The sequence below is a fragment of the Numenius arquata genome, chromosome 6 (genome assembly GCF_964106895.1).
Source record: "Numenius arquata chromosome 6, bNumArq3.hap1.1, whole genome shotgun sequence".
NCBI lineage: Eukaryota > Metazoa > Chordata > Aves > Charadriiformes > Scolopacidae > Numenius > Numenius arquata.
Genome location: NC_133581.1, coordinates 35,948,332 through 35,965,131, shown reverse-complemented (window position 1 = coordinate 35,965,131; position 16,800 = coordinate 35,948,332).

Below are 16,800 nucleotides of genomic sequence, written 5' to 3'. Positions count from 1 at the left end.
AACAAGTAAAAGCCAACAGGAATTTTTTTTAAGATGTGTAATTGTTTTGGAATGGGTCTTCTCAACATTCTTCTTTCTAAATTACAAATGTTTAGCCATTTCTCTGCACTTCACAGATGACCATTTTTACAAAGGGAGTTTATAATTTTATTACTAGTAGTGTTTGAATTTGTTTCGTGTCAGCTCAAGGTCAGATTTAAGGTAAGAGCAGACAGATGCAGCTAAATCAAATCTCTTAGGCATTAGGGTGGTGCATTTCTCTGCCCTGTGACTGTCAACAGCTGGGCCAAGGGCTCCCGATGAAACTCATCAGGACTGTTGATCTCCAGCAGCGTGGCCTGTAAAGTAAAGAAAAGTCACACCAAGTAGTGATGCGTATTCCCAATGCAGTATTGACAGAGGTGTCTGGCAAGTGGGGACTTGGCAGAGGCTGAATAGGGAGAAATGAAATTAAAAATGGAGTGGCTGAAGGGGTATGAGAGCTCTCGTTGCGTTTCTGAGGCAGGGAAGATGGCAAGTTGGAGGGACCCTCGCCAGCCACGCAGAGAGACTGTTCTCAGGGTGGGTAATAGGAGCGAAAGACCAGTAACCGTGTCCGTTTGCCCCAGGAGATAGTGGTGGGGAAGCAGGTCTTCTGGCTCATGTCCAGAAAGAGAAGTGGGATCTCAACAGAATTGCTCAAGAATTACACATTTCAAGAAAATTCATTACCGTGGCCACTTCCTATTCATTTCTCTTGTTAAAAATTACTGACAGTAGAAATAATGGTCATAAAATATGGGTTATGTTACACACCTAATAATGATCATAACATATGGGCCATGTTATGCACCTGAAAAAGAATCGTATGGCACTTATGTTTCCTGGCTCAGGACATTTTTGAAGGCCTCGGTCTTCGTGGTTGGACACAGGGAGAGGTAGGAACTACCAAGATACCGAACTCCTGATCAATAGCTGTTGGCAAACTTCCACAGAGAAAAAAGCTATGCTTCCCATGAATCAATAAAGACATGGAGTTGTAGGGCTCTTGATCTTCATCCCGGAAATGTACACATAAAAAGGACTTTAGGCATTAAAAAAAAAAACACTTAATTTCCCCGCTATTGCTGTATCAATTACACATTTTCAGTGGTTTTAGCTGGCTTTTATTTACAGCAACCTTACCAGCAACGTGATCCAAATACTTGTTTAATTCCTAATATTTATTTTTTACTGGCCTGTGTGGGTATGTGTTGCTCACAAAAATCAACCTATACCAACCAGTTTGAAAGTACTGATCTCCCAAGCATGAACCTAAGCTTGAGTGTGGCTTACTTGGAGTGCTTCCTCTCACACTTTGGGATTCTGGGGTTTTTTTCATTTTATTTTACATTTGTGTCTGGTAGAATGGGGAGAAAAGAACAAAGACAGCATGGCGTTGCTTGTTAGCTGAGAAAACCTGCATTTTCCTTCTAGCACTGTAAGAAGGCATCTTGTGCCCTCACAGCTTTGCTGTTGCCCTACACTCGCTGAGTGCATCACTCCTGTCACTGAGACCTAGAGTTGAATCCAGGCTCTCAGAGCTAAGGACAATCGGAATAACCCGGCAGTGGCTGATAAAATGTCTAGGCCAAGAGGCTGGAAAACAGAAGTAAAGAAAAACCTCATTAATTTTGTGTTGGTGAAACAGAAATCAGCTGAGCTGTGAGAGAAGCACAGGGAAGGGTTTGTCTGCTGAAGCGCAGAGACTGACAGAGGCTGAGGAAAAACCAGGGAAGACTTATGAGGAAAGGCTGAGGGACTTGGGTCTTTCTAGTCTAGAGAAGAGAAGAATGAGGGGGGATCTGATCAATGCCTATAAATACTTAAAGGGTGGGTGTCAGGAGGATGGGGCTGGTCTTTTTTCAGTGGTGCCCAGGGACAGGACAAGAGGAAAAGGGCACAAACTTGAACATTAGAAATTCCCTCTAAACATGAGGAGGAACTTCTTTCCTGTGAGGGTGGCAGAGCCCTGGAAGAGGCTGCCCAGGGAGGTGGTGGAGTCTCCTTCTCTGGAGACATTCAAACCCCGCCTGGACACGTTCCTGTGCAACCTGCTCTGGGTGGACCTGCTCTGGCAGGGGGTTGGACTAGATGATCTCCAGAGGTCCCTTCCAACCCCATGTGGTTCTGTGATTCCATGAAGACCGTTGCTTGGGAACCGAGCTGATGGAGCCGCAAGAGCAGGACAAATACCAAAGACAACAGCCCCAGAGACCTGAAACACTCGGCAGTCAGTGTTGCCTTTGTAGTGTGAGTGCTTTCCTGCTCAGCCTGCCTCTGAAGGGCCCTGAGCAGAGAAGAAAGCCCCAGGTGCAGGACCCCTCGGCTGTGCTGCTGCAGTGATTGCCAGAAGGTTCAGCCACACCACGCTGGCTCCGAGGGGGTTTGTGACGAGAGCCGTCCGTGACCGCTGACCCCAGAAACTTACCCTTATGTCTGCCCGAAGCTTTTCCTGCTAAGGTCTTCTGCAATGCCACTAGTTCTTTGTAGACGTTTAGGGAATCCTATATTTAGGCTAGAGATCTTTTTGAAAGTGGCTTCCTCATTTGAAGGGTAAGGCTTTCTTTTGAGAGTGAGAAACGGTCACGGGTCCTGATCCCTCTGTGTGCGTGACGGGTAGAGGTTTTTATTATCCTAAGTGCTCCTCTAAGGCAGGTTTATTTGGTTTTATGGAATGAAACTAATTAGTCATATCTTTTTCCAATACCAGCTACATTATTTCTGCAAAACTTAAACTGTACCAGTGCTTAGGATGGATACCAATCATATGAGTGGTAAAAAGAAAGGACAAAAAGTATTTTTCTTGTACCTTACTCTCTGTTTTAATAGAAAACACAATCAGTGCTGCCATGTACAAGTATAATATTCCCTGGGTAAAGCAGCACACTACTGCATCTACCTATTTATTGCTCAGTACATGAATATTGGCTCGGTGAGTGCAGCACAACAGTCGTTCAGCAGCGGCACAACATTGCCACCATGTGTCCTGCACTGAGAATTGGTGCTACAGTGTCAATACAGTTCCCCTTCTCTTCGTGTGATTTTAGAGAAATAAGAAAAATAACGAGAATAACTGCGTAACGTCTCCCCAACAGAATTGTGGTCTTGCGTAGAGGGAAACAGCACCTGGAGCATTTTGGAACTGGTACGTGATGCTCAGCAAACCCCGCACTGATCTTCTAATCCCGTTTCCCAAACCAAATCACATATTTGCTCTCACCCCTTTAATCTTTCTTGTCCATGAGGAAAAAAAAATCTTCTTAGTTACTGACCTTTCTTCTCACCCTTTGTCAGCTTTCCCTTAAACCCTGCCCATCATCCATTCGTCTCTTAAGAGAGTCAGTCCACCAGCAGCACACTTGGGATTCTCTTACTGGTCTGTTCTCGTTGGGCACGACTTGAGTTTAGAATTAATGATCCAAGGCCTAAGTGGAAAATTCAAGAACTGAAATAGATCAGGATTGGCGTTTTGTTCTAAAAATGTCTTTCTTCAATATTTTTGCTGGAACTGTCAAGCAGCATCTTTTCTAGAGTAACCCAATGGAAATCACATCCCAGGTACAGTGAGAATGATCACACATAGAATCATAGAATCATTCAGGTTGGAAAAGACCCTTGGGATCATCAAGTCCAACCATCAACCCCACTCTACAAAATTCTCCCCTACACCATATCCCCCAACACCACATCTAAACGGCTCTTAAACACATTCAGGGATGGTGACTCAACCACCTCCCTGGGCAGCCTCTTCCAGTGTCTGACCACTCTTTCTGGGAAGAATTGTTTCCTAATGTCCAGTCTAAACCCACCCTGTTGCAGCTTGAAGCCGTTCCCTCTTGTTCTATCGCTAATGACCTGTGAGAAGAGACCAGCACCAACCTCTCCACAACGTCCTCTCAAGTAGTTATAGAGAGTGATGAGGTCTCCCCTCAGCCTCCTCTTCCTCAGACTAAACAGTCCCAGCTCCTTCAGTTGCTCTTCATAAGATTTATTCTCCAGGCCCTTCACCAGCTTTGTTGCCCTCCTCTGCACCCGCTCCAGCACCTCGATATCTCTCTGGTATTGAGGTGCCCAAAACTGGACACAATACTCCAGGTGTGGCCTCACCAGTGCTGAGTACAGGGGGACAATCACCTCCCTACTTCTGCTGGTCACGCTATTTCTAATACAAGCCAGGACGCCATTGGCTTTCTTGGCCACCTGGGCACACATGATTACCTTTAAGGCATCAGTGACGTTTTCAATCATCTTCGGCACACTCTTCTGTTTTTCAGAGGGGTTGGGTCTTGGCTAATTGTGATGCTGATCCCAGCAATAATAGAGTTCCCAAACCATCTGTCTTTACCTTTCAACAAGATGAGAACTTTTTTTCCCTCTTGATGAAGAAAGCCAAACATTAAAAATAGAACCTTAATGCAATCAAAATACAGTAGTGTGAACGCATTATGGTTTTGCTATTTTTCACTTGGGTGAACTAAAAAAGTACATAAATGCATGGCATTTGTGATGATATTTAAAAGAAAGACATTTAAACGACAAAAAAGGGGTTTTTTTGCATAATCCCTGTTTATGGGAAGGTAGAGGGCTACACTGGACCAACACTACCACAGACACAACAAGCAAAAACGTGTTTGTACCAGGAGTGTGGAAAAATAATACGTTTTCTTTCTCAGATACATTTACTGAATGCAGTGAGTTAGTTAAGCCTGATGGTCACAGCCATGGTCACTGAAGCTACTGTCCCCAGCTGGTCCAAAAGGCTGGCAGGTACCAGCTGGGACCAGGGAGGGGCAGGGACTGAGCCCTTCACCGCATTGGCTCCCCCAGTGAGCCACAAGCAGATTCGAAACCTGTCCTCGATAAAGTCAATCGTTAGTGAATTAAGTGGTGCAAATTGCACCACTCCACCTCATGCCAGGCAATGTCACACAACCATTCTGGTTACTGGCTCTGCCATTCCGGTCAATACTAAATATTTTTACTGGTACACAAGTCTAGAGAGTGCATCTGACAGTGCTCCTTGCATACTGATGTTTTCCAGCCCAATTCTGTCACAATTCAAAATGCTGGTTATTAAATCCAAGACTTCTAATTAAATTAAATCTCTAAATAATGTAAAATGCACTAGTTCAGAACGTACCAGTCCTGTGGTACGGCACTCACAGCGAGGATTCTGCCCCCCTGACATTGATTCTAGCACAGATTCACCTTCACACTGCTGCCAGAAAGCTCCCTCTCCCATCTCAAGTCTGCCCCTAACCGTAGTTACTAGGTTCCTTTTATAAAAACCCTCACCAGTCGGCTCTTCTCTAAGAAATCAGAAAGAACAGAGAGCGTGTAATGTGAGCATTGTTCCTCACTTGTACAGATTTTATTTGTCATTGTTTATGGCCTTGGGATATTAGAAAAAATGCGTGATAATATTTTATCAGAGTTTAGAAAGCTATGAGTGAATTCATAAGAGAGATTCTCTGCTGGTGGATTCTTGCCTTTATTATTCAGCTCTTGGATATTTGATTCTAAAACTCACCAGGAAAGACCCAGCAGACCCCAGTATGAAGAGCACGGTGCAGGTGAACACATTCCCAACAGGTGAGATCCATCAGAGGAAGTGACATGACGAAGCCCTACCGGTTCGGCAAGACAAGAAAACGTACGTTATCAACGGAGACAAACCAACAAGATCATTAATATTGTTTTCTTTCAACAATATAATGAAACATCATTATACAGAACACACATTACTTGTAAAAAAAAAAAAAAAATAGAATGTGTTGTTTCTAGTTACATTTAGAACATTGGAATTAATACTGTCATTTAAAAATCCTATTCTCAGCAAACACAACAAATGTAATTGTTTTTGGCTAAGACCTTGAGGCAAAAATTGGTGCTACTACAAATTCGGTATTGATAGTTCCTAGCTGCACAGGAGTTTGAGGATCATCTGTCAGCACATGACACACAGAATCTCTTCCACTCCTCATTCCAGCCCAGGACCAACAGAAAATAGATCTGAATTCTGAATGTTTCCAAAGCGGGTACTGTCATAGGGGGGGGTTTAGTTCCATCCCCGGTGTGGGTACAGGCTCTGAAGTTTAGCTCAGATTTCTCCAAATTTTCGACCAGAGGAGACATTTCAGACTCTTCACCGAAACTGGCTTTTTGTTTACTCCATTTAGCCTCTCTTCTGTATAAAGGGCCCTTAATAGCTTTTATGTCACATGCTCTGCAGTGAATGGATAATTGCGTCAACCCAGCAAGAGCATGACTCACTAAGTGAGCAATATCCATTTTCAACAGGGCAAAAATATCGGTGTAGGCCCACTTAATTGTTCCATGATACAATTTAGCACTGCTATAGCATGTATTAAATTAATTAAAAGGCTTTCCTTCCCGTCAAAGGTATAATCAAGGCAATATGCTTCCAAACATAATCAAGAAACTATGCAAGGAAAGCTTAGCAATATGAGCTATTTTTTCATGTGGAAAGTTAATTGATTTTCTATCATTTTTCCCCTCTGGGATTCAAATGAAGCTTTACAAAAGCTGTTGTTCTTTTATGTGTAATTGGTCCACTTGAACTTTTAGAGGTTACTTGAAACTAGGCCAGCAAAGTACTTTTTTTCTCCCCTTCTTCTGAGAGATTGTATCAACCATCATGTGAAAAAAAATGACCTAGAGGTCACAGAAAACACCTGGGTGCTTAGAACAATTAACATTTAAAACAGAAAAACTTCACTGTGAGGTAGCAATCAGCTTCCTCTCCCACTGGATACATCAGCAAACATCTTTCTGAATGTTAATAAGATGGGGGTGGTTTGAAGAAACACACAGTTTCGTTTCTCCATGCTTGGCACCAGAAGTAAAATCCCATCTGGCAAAGAAAGGCCAGGGGAGGGGAACTGAAAAGCCAAGAGCTGAACACTCAGTTAAACCAACCAGCGGTGCCCAGTCCGGGCACTGGTATTCTCCATTAGCCGTTCCTTTGGGGAGGGCAGGAGGGTGAGGCGGCGTGACGCAGAGGCATGCTTCGGAACAGAAAATGAATAAAAATTGCATTCTTCCCCTGGGAGCCCCTTGGTAAGCTGCAGCTCCCTGGAAGCGTCCCCAGGGACGGGCAGCATCCCACGGGAGCCGGCAGGGAGAGGCCCTGGGTTTGCCGTGTTGGTTACGACAGAGCCACGGCGGGGTGGGAGTACCCAGAGGGGTTCACAGCCACCAAAGGACAGACCACTTCGAAGCTGATTGAACTGAGGAAATCCCTAATTTGTTAGGAATTATTTCAACCAGCAGCACCTCCCTGATCTGGGTAACACAAAGGCTTCATAAAAATATGGGCTGAACTCAACACATGTCTATTCAAATTGACAAGCGGCCAACCAAAGGCTTTCAGTGGCCTCATCAGCTCCCAGTAAGGAGAAGAGTCCCTCTTCCTGCTGAAAAATGTAGCAATGCCATACCCTGTTCTCTGTATATCACGTCATATTATATTGATTGCTGTATAACGTTACAATTAAGACCAATAAAGGCAAGGAGAAAAAACAGTAAAAGAAGCATGCCCTGCAAATACAAATTTGACAGTGGTTCTGGATTCTGGAAAAAATTAACCTCACATATTCCAAGGTAAGATAAAATGTGACGTCATTTACTTTGGCAAAGAGATGGAGGCTGAGCCATGAAGTTATGAGGCACAGATCTACTCGCAGACGTAGGTTTTCTCAAAGCCCTAAATATGGTTCTGATCAAACATTCCACTTCAAAATTCTCATCTCTAAATTAAGCTGCTTTTTTAAGAGCAGGGGAAAAAAAAAGCCTTCGTCCTATCTTAGTGTGCAATTGTAACGCAGCCAGACTGTTCGGGAAAGCAGAATATTTAAATAATACATCATTTCTCATTTTTGCCAATGCCGGCAGTGATGCTGGGTGTATGGGTTACCAGCCTGTGCACAAACCAAGGGTCTGTGGAGACGCTCTGGAACCACAACACCCAGGCGGAACGCGCATCACTGCAACGGAACCATCCCTTTTTCCATCATCAGAGTTGGAATCCCAAGATGATAACATTTCTAACAAGTAAAATTCTTCACACATCAGCCATTCATTCTCACACACTTTAGTCTCAGAGGAAAGCTATTAATCAAATCCAGCTCCGGGTTGATCCAGTATTTTGTTCCTACAGCATATTCACCAATACTTTTTTTTTTTTTCAGTTTTCTTCTAATTGACCTTAGCAAATCAGCTCCACTCACTTCCCTTGAGGCACTTGTACACTCCAGTACATCTGAATTTCAGCAAGTTGTTTTTCCTAAACTTAACATTACTTAATTTTACTTCATTCTCACTTTCATCATTTCTGTTCAGAGCACTCCAAGTTATGTTTTTTCAGAATCACCTTTGAAGGATGACTTTGCTCTGTTGGTTGTGGGGCAGCAAGTGAAAAGTATCAACGGAATATACACTTGACAAATGAAATTTTGGGGAGTATAGTATTACAAGCAGGGCCAGATAAACACTCATTTGAACATGTGAACATGAACATTGTGAACATTGTGATCAGAGTCCGATTCTGTCAATGAGTAACTGCTCTCAGTCGCAAGCACCTTGTAAAACACACCCCAGAATGAATAATATCACCCGTGGAACAGTAGCCAACTGAATTGGGATCCCTCATTTGCCAGCACGTTCATCCCTGTGGGTGTGGGGTGGGGAGGGGTGTTATTCAGCCGGCTCTTCCAACAACCAAGATTCTCATACAAATATTGAAAAAGAATCAAAAGCAAGACATCAAATATCACGTTCAGAGCACAGGCAATATTTGGCTGCTCGGCCAACCTCCCTTCCCACTAGCTCCCTCCATCCCGCTCGCACCAGAGAGATATCCACGGGGCCATTCTTTTCTGTACAGTTTAGTTGATTAATGTTTATGAATGGCAAATAAATCTGTGGAATTCAGGAAGTGTTTCGCAACCCGAAACAAAGAGCCTTAAATGGATCATGATTTCATTGGGGGACACGCTATTCAGCCAGCGCGAGCTGCCAGTGCTTCTGACAGTCTGGGTTGTGAATATGTGAGGCACTGGAGTCCTCGGTGGGCAGAGGAGCTGGGTGTAAGCAGCTGACTTAAATAAAGACAATTTGGAATTAAATTTTCATTCAGGAAGCAGGCTGACCATCATTTCTATTTTCCCGATTTTTTGTTTTTGAAAGCTTTGCAAATGCTAAGCTCGTGCCTAGCACGCTAACGGTGCTTTGATGTTCCCTGGCCCAGACACCAGCCCGCCGTCTTCTTTACTTCAACATTTTATCCAGCATGAAAGGAGCTCACAGGATTAACGTAGTGTCTTGGCGAGTTTGGGAAAGCTAATTGCAAATCTGACGACAAAAACAAAAATAAGGAAAAGAGGGTGATAAAATGCATTTCGAAATTTCTCTCTCAAAGAACCAATGGGCAATCTGCAGCAGATCTGAATGGCAGAGTCAACGCTTCGAACTAATCAGTAGAATTTGGCCTCCAGCTGAGTTAGTCTGAGGAGCATGAGCAACATAACAAATGGCATCCTGGGGTGCATCATGAAGAGTGTGACCAGCAGGTGGAGGGAGGTCATCCTCCCCCTCTGCTCTGCCCTGGGGAGGCCCCATCTGGAGCACTGTGTCCAGTTCTGGGCTCCCCAGTTCCAGAAGGACAGGGAACTGCTGGAGAGGGTACAGCAGAGGGCTACGAAGGTGATCAAGGGAATGGAGCATCTCTCTTAATGAGGAAGGGCTGAGGGACTTGGGTCTTTTTCATCTGGAGAAGAGGAGGCTGAGGGGGCATCTGATCAACGTCTATAATTACTTAAAGGGTGGGTGTCAGGAGGATGGGGCTGGTCTTTTTTCAGTGGTGCCCAGGGACAGGACAAGAGGAAATGGGCACAAACTTGAACATAGGAAGTTCCCTCTAAACATGAGGAGGAACTTCTTTCCTGTGAGGGTGGCAGAGCCCTGGAACAGGCTGCCCAGGGAGGTGGTGGAGTCTCCTTCTCTGGAGACATTCCAAACCCACCTGGACAAGTTCCTGTGCAGCCTGCTCTGGGTGGACCTGCTCTAGCAGGGGGGTTGGACTAGATGATCTCCAGAGGTCCCTTCCAACCCCATGTGATTCTGTGATACTTGCTCTTTCTAAGAATCATGCATATCATATTCCATATTACAAGGTTTTATACATATGGACAGAAAAGCAGACGGATTCAAGAAAACTTATTAAACTTAAGGCTTACTTGCTACAAGTACACACCTGCAGTGCAGGAACAGTGTCAACAGAGCCCTCAACCACAGCAGCCACAAAAGAACAAACTGTTGTAACAAATGACAGAATGAGGCTAAAGCCTTCATTTATGGTGTTAGCTCTGCCACAAAACACACTGAAGAATCCCACACGATTTTTAATCTCATTTTAATGGCTCAAGAGATAACCGTGTGGTAAATCCACATGAATTACAAAATGATTACACTAATTTTTCAGTTGGGCATTCAAAGGTTCTCAAGAATTGTATTGAGTCAACAGAATATTTTAATATGCTTCACTCTCTACAAAAGTATCATTTTCCATTTAACTATACTATCGTTAAGAGTCCTTTTATAGAATAGCATTATCTATAGAGATAGACATTGGCATTATTTCTAATGATAGAGATAGCATTGTCTATAGATATAGAGAGCAGTTATTCCGATCTATAGGTTCCACAGGTTCTTTGTATATAGGGAGGTCCCTGACAGCTTTGTTTTCTGTAGTCCAACAGGTACTGTGTGGTTGCTTGAGAAATGTTTGGTCAAAGATTTTTAAAGTAGAGTATCTACTTCCCCAAAGTTCGGGAATATTCAGATTGAAGAGGGATTTGAATATAGAGAGAGTTTCTCTGACCTGAAATTTGGTGAGAAGTTAGATTTAGGGATTTTGCTCAGATCTATCTTTGCTAATTATTTCGAAGCGTTTATGTGGATAGATGTACTGAAAAAGACACCACAGAGCATGTAAAATTATAGAATCGTTAATCAGGGGGATTTTATGATCTGTCTTTTTTTGGAAGTGCTGTAAATGAGACAAATATTTCTGCATTTTCATAAGGCATTACAATTGATTTCCATTTTAACTGTGGGGCACTGCAATTGCAAATAAAGTAGCCTGTCTATAAAAATGACCGCTTGCTTTTCTTCTTGCAAACTCGTCATAAACAAGCACTAAACCGACCTCCAGTCTAACTCCCTGGCATTTTACAGCTCAAACACCTGCAACGCTGGTTTACAGTAAAACACAAGGCGTCACCTCCAACAGTCCGCAATCACAAATTCACCAAACCCATCATCTTTTGAGATGTTCCACAACTCAATGCCATTTCAGAGAAACCTGTCTGTCTTGCGTTCCCAAGGGATGGGCAGACATTTAGCACCTGGGAGAACTACACGTACCCGAGACTGGCAAAGGACGCCTCTCGGTGAGAGGGGACATCCCCGCAAGAGGAGCCCAGGGCACACGTGGCACCTCGCACACACCTGTGCCAACTGCCACCTCGCCACAAGAAAGCACGTGGCTGTGGGAATGCCCTTCACCATCCCTTTGCAGCACGGGGAGCTCGCCCCCCCAAGGCCAGCCAGAACCCTCAGCGTTGGTCTCCTCACTGTGCTGGGCAGCTCAAACACCCCGAGTCCTTGTGAAGGAGGGCAGTAAGTCACCCGTTCAGCACGGCCCCAGTGAGTGAATGGGGTCTAACGATCCATACTGGAACCAGTGCTGTTTAATATCTTGATCTTAATCAATGATATAGACAGTGGGATTGAGTGCACTCTCAGCAAGTTTGCCAACGACACCAAGCTGTGTGGTGTGGTCAACACGCTGGAGGGAAGGGATGCCATCCAGAGGGACTTTGACAAGTTGGAGAGGTGGGACCATGCAAACCTCATGAAGTTCAACAAGGCCAAGTGCAGAGTCCTGCACTTGGGTTGGGACAGTCAATACAGGCTGGGGGATGATGTGATAGAGAGCAGCCCTGCAGAAAAAGACTGGAGGTACTGGTGGATGAAAATCTGGACATAAGCCAGCAACGTGCACTGGCAGCCCAGCAAGCTCCCCACATCCTGGGCTGCATCCCCAGCAGCGTGGCCAGCAGGGTGAGGTGGGGGATTCTGCCCCTCTGCTCCGCTCTGGGGAGACCCCACCTGGAGTACTGTGTCCAGCTCTGGAGTCCTCAGCACAGGAAGGACATGGACCTGTTGGAACAGGTCCAGAGGAGGTCACAAGGATGCTCCAACGGCTGGAGCACCTCTCCTACAAAGACAGTCTGAGAGTTGGGGTGGTTCATCCTGGAGAAGAGAAGGCCCCGGGGAGACCTTAGAACCCCTTCCAGTCCCCAAAGGGGCTCCAGGAGAGATGGGGAGGGACTGTTTGCAAGGGCATGCAGCAACAGGGTGAGGGGCAATGGTTTTAAACTAGAGCAGGGTAGGTTTAGATTAGACATCAGGAAAAAGTTCTTTACAGTGAGGGTAGTGAGACACTGGAACAGGCTGCCCAGAGAGAGGTTGTGGAGGCCCCATCACTGGAGACATTCAAGGTCAGGCTTCATGAGGCTCTGAGCAACCTGATCTAGTTAAAGATGTCCCTGCTTGTGCAGGGGGGTGGGACTAGATGACCTTTAAAGGCCCCTTCCAACCCAACACGTTCTATGATTCTATGAATCCCTGCCCCAACCCTTGATATCACTTTCTCATTGCATATCTTCCGGAGTATCGCGTTCACGATGGCTGTAACACAAACCTCGGCTGAGCAGAGGTGAACAGCCCCACTCAACTAAATCATTCAGGAGGCTGGAGTGGGCATGGAGTCCCAGCACTGGACTGAGAGGTTTCTCTGGTCAGAGTCACTGAATTGTCTTGCAGTCTCCTCGCAGGGCTCTGAGAACTCACACCCAGGTAGGACCAAGCTACTGCTGAGACTCCTGAGGAAAACTGAAAGTCGAGGACAAGGGGAGACAAGCCAGCCTGTTCTCCACGCAGACACTTTGATCCCAAGTGGCTGTTTAGTCACACCATGACGTACATGAAGTTGCTGAATAAGTAGGAATTTGGGCCTATTTTTATTTCTGCACTTATCGTTGCATCACTAACAGAGTCCGTCTTTGTAACAAAGTGTACGTTTCTACAACCGATGTCAGATCTTTTTAAAACAATTCCAAGATAAAGCAAAGTCCATTTCCAATCCTTGCCAAGATCCAAAAGGAAAAAAAAAAAAAAAAAAACAAACCAAAACACCAAACTTTAAAGGAGGTGGGAATTTTTGGTAGTTATGTATGTAATGAAGTTTCACGTTTTGATTAGGACATTTGAAAATGCATGCAGTATTTTTGTTAAAGCAAAAAGCAACGTTCCGAGCACACACCACCAGAGAAACTCCATAATGCCCTGTGTAAATTAGTAACTGAACAGTTAAAGATGTTTTTTTACATTTCATTTGCATTAGCTCTGCATTTAAATATTTTCCCATAATGATAATGGGTGACATACATAGCTTTATATTCAGTAAAGTTAAATCAGGAATTGATTTGGCTCCGTATTCTCTCAGCTAAGACTGTAAATACCGGGGCCCTGTCTGCTCTGTATGAATATAAATGGCCTCAGTGGAGTTCTGCCAGTTTAGAGCTGCAGAAAATCAAGGCCAGAGGATCAAAGGGTCTTTTCCATAAAAGCAGGGATTTGTTTCCATGCCATCTTCTTCAAAAGGTTCTGAATTATCTGGTGAGCACTCTCCATATTAGAATTATTTTCTTTCAGTGGCACTGTGTGTATACAAGTGTATATAATGATACCTTTGTGCATTAATAGAAATATATTTAGAACCATAATAATGTCTGAGTCAGATTTGTCTGCCTCTCTTTTCATTTCTTCAATTTTTATCTTATTCTTTCACAACCATTATCTCAGCAGATAATTGCTCTTCCTTTTACACCCACAAGGAGTAACTCTGAGCATTCGTAACATCTGAGCTTACACCACACCAGCCAAGGAAACAACCCGTCAGATTCCAGCCCCGGTGGAAGGGCTGCTATACTCCCCATAAAACGCAAGGAGTTTCTCCCCATAACTCAGGATCTACCAAGACTGTGGAAAGAAACAGTCAATATCCTTCTGGCAAGACCTAAGTAAGCAACAAGTTTCACAGAATCACAGAACGACAGAATGCTATGGGGTTGGAAGGGACCTCTGGAGATCATCCAGTCCAACCCCCTGCCAGAGCAGGTCCACCCAGAGCAGGTTGCACAGGAACGTGTCCAGGTGGGGTTTGAATGTCTCCAGAGAAGGAGACTCCACCACCTCCCTGGGCAGCCTCTTCCAGGGCTCTGCCACCCTCACAGGAAAGAAGTTCCTCCTCATGTTTAGGTGGAACTTCCTATGTTCAAGTTTGTGCCCGTTTCCTCTTGTTGTAAGTTTAACACAGGTAAGCCCCCTGACTGGTACGGATGCGCATCTCTGTTGGTTGCACTTTAGACATCAAGGAAGTCATGAATAGAAAGGCATCAGAGAGACACATCACAGAGTTCTTCACTTCCAACAGGTTCACACCACATCAGAGATTTTGCAGTCAAAATCCTCGTCATTGTGGAAGGGAGACAATGCCGTTTCCTACTGCAGGAGCCCCAAGTCGATTCCAAGCAGCACTCAAAGTTTCCTGTTCCATGGGTGAGTTTTGCCTTTAATTCTTTTGGAAAACAAAAGAAAGTGTTTAGAAAAGACCATAAATAGAAAAGGATAATGTCCCTCACCAACCCCTGCTGAAAATATTAAATATTAAAGAGAATACAAGCTACAAGAGGAAAAGATATATATTATTCAGACTCTAAACCACCTCACAAACACTGAAACAATTCCAGGTAACTAACTCCATGTACATGTATAAAATTTAACACGCACATAAAGTATGTTCTTAAAAATGACAACCTGGTAACGGAGAAGAGAAAAATATGCCTCCTCTTTGAAGGATAATCAAATGAAAGGTACAAGCCAGAAACAACCACAGGGGCAGGCCAATAAAGTGTCATGTTCAGAAAATGTAGCCTACATTGCCTAATCTCCACTGTGAGATCCATCTCCGTTAACAAAGAGCAAAAATCTAACTGATGAGTGGTGTAAATGTAAGTGAATTATTCCCATTTCTCCGTGTAAGATGGATGTCACTAAAGAGTTCCAATTGTGTTGGGCATTCTGCAGCAAAGTGTTTCTTTATATCAAACGGAACCATATAATGGCTATGCTGAATGACACTTATGGAGCATAATAGGAACTCTGAACATTTGCTAAGAGAATCAGCTGCCTGGGAGAGAAGAAACTGAATGGCTGGACGTATCCCTAATGTACAGGGAAAAAATGGTAATGAAATGAATAGAAAATGCACTTAGAGATTCCAGAGCCGATTTGACCTGAAGATCATTATGAACCCCTGGACCAGCTTTCTCATTGACTCCACTGGCAACAGGATTCCAACAGGACTGATCTGTAGTTTGTGTGTCTCATATCCTTCTAAAAAAACACACAAAAAAAGTGTTGAATTCATCATTCCACAAACCCACTGAAGTCCACCTTTATTGACATTTGATTCTTTGTCCACAGGTTAGCAAGATCCCTACACAGAGGTCTCTTAGACTGAAGGTTCCTTACTTTATCTTTGCTATACATATGTTCATGAGGTTGTCTCCCTCATTTTCCTGTTGAGGCTTTTCAAGGCTGACCTTGCTATCTTTGTACAGCAATTCTCAATTTCTTCCTCCCAGATTTGCTGGTGGAGCTCTTCCAGAACTTACTTTTTATCCCTCACATTTATACACATTATCCGTGTCCTCCAGTCCTCCTGAAGAAGATGAATTAATAAATAGATCTGCTTAGGCCAGCTCAGGCATCCTTTTGATGTAGACATAAAAAATAAATTTCTCATTACCTTCTACCAGCAAGGTCCTATGCAGACCAGTTTCACTATACAATATACTTGTAGTTTTATATCACTCTCCTTAAACATCTTAGACGCCTGAGACCACTTGCTTTTCTGTTTTTTGTTAATTCCACTCTTAAATTATGTCCACCCAATCGAGGTAAATACCGTTCCTCAAAACAAATGCTATTAGATTTCAGTGGTGTGTGATTATGTTCTACAAAATTACCGATCCAGAAAATTTCCTTTGGAGCATCAAAGCGCCTTTCTTTGCTTTCATAAATTGCTGACAATGGAGCAGCCAACCAGCTACAGGGACTTCATCCAGAGCCTTTAAACAACTTGTCGTTCCGTCCCAGGCACCCTTCCCACATTCACCACGTTAATCACCCACCTCAGAAATAATGGAGATAGGCCAAGGACAAAATGTTGGTCAATAAACTTTAGCTAATGCAGTTATACCAGAAAAAGACCAATAACGCAATTCAGTGTTGTGATGTTAAACTGTCCCGGTTTGAAGTAAAACAGAACAACTTTCCATTCTGTAATTTTACATCTTAGCCAGGCCTCTTCTAACTCTCTGAAATTTAACGGTGTATTGTGGAGAAAACTGCTCGTTCTCAGAGTGGTAACACCAATGTTTGTGCTCCGTGCCAAGGAACGGTGTGCAGAGAGGCCCTTGCTTATACTTATTGCTGTAACAACCAAGGGCAGCCAATTTCGTTATTTGCCCCCTTAGAGGGTCGGAAACCGAAAAGCCTAGAGGGGTCCCACCTGTGGGGAGGAGGGGACAGGAGAGGTGACCCCAAACCTGACCAACTGGGTGTTCC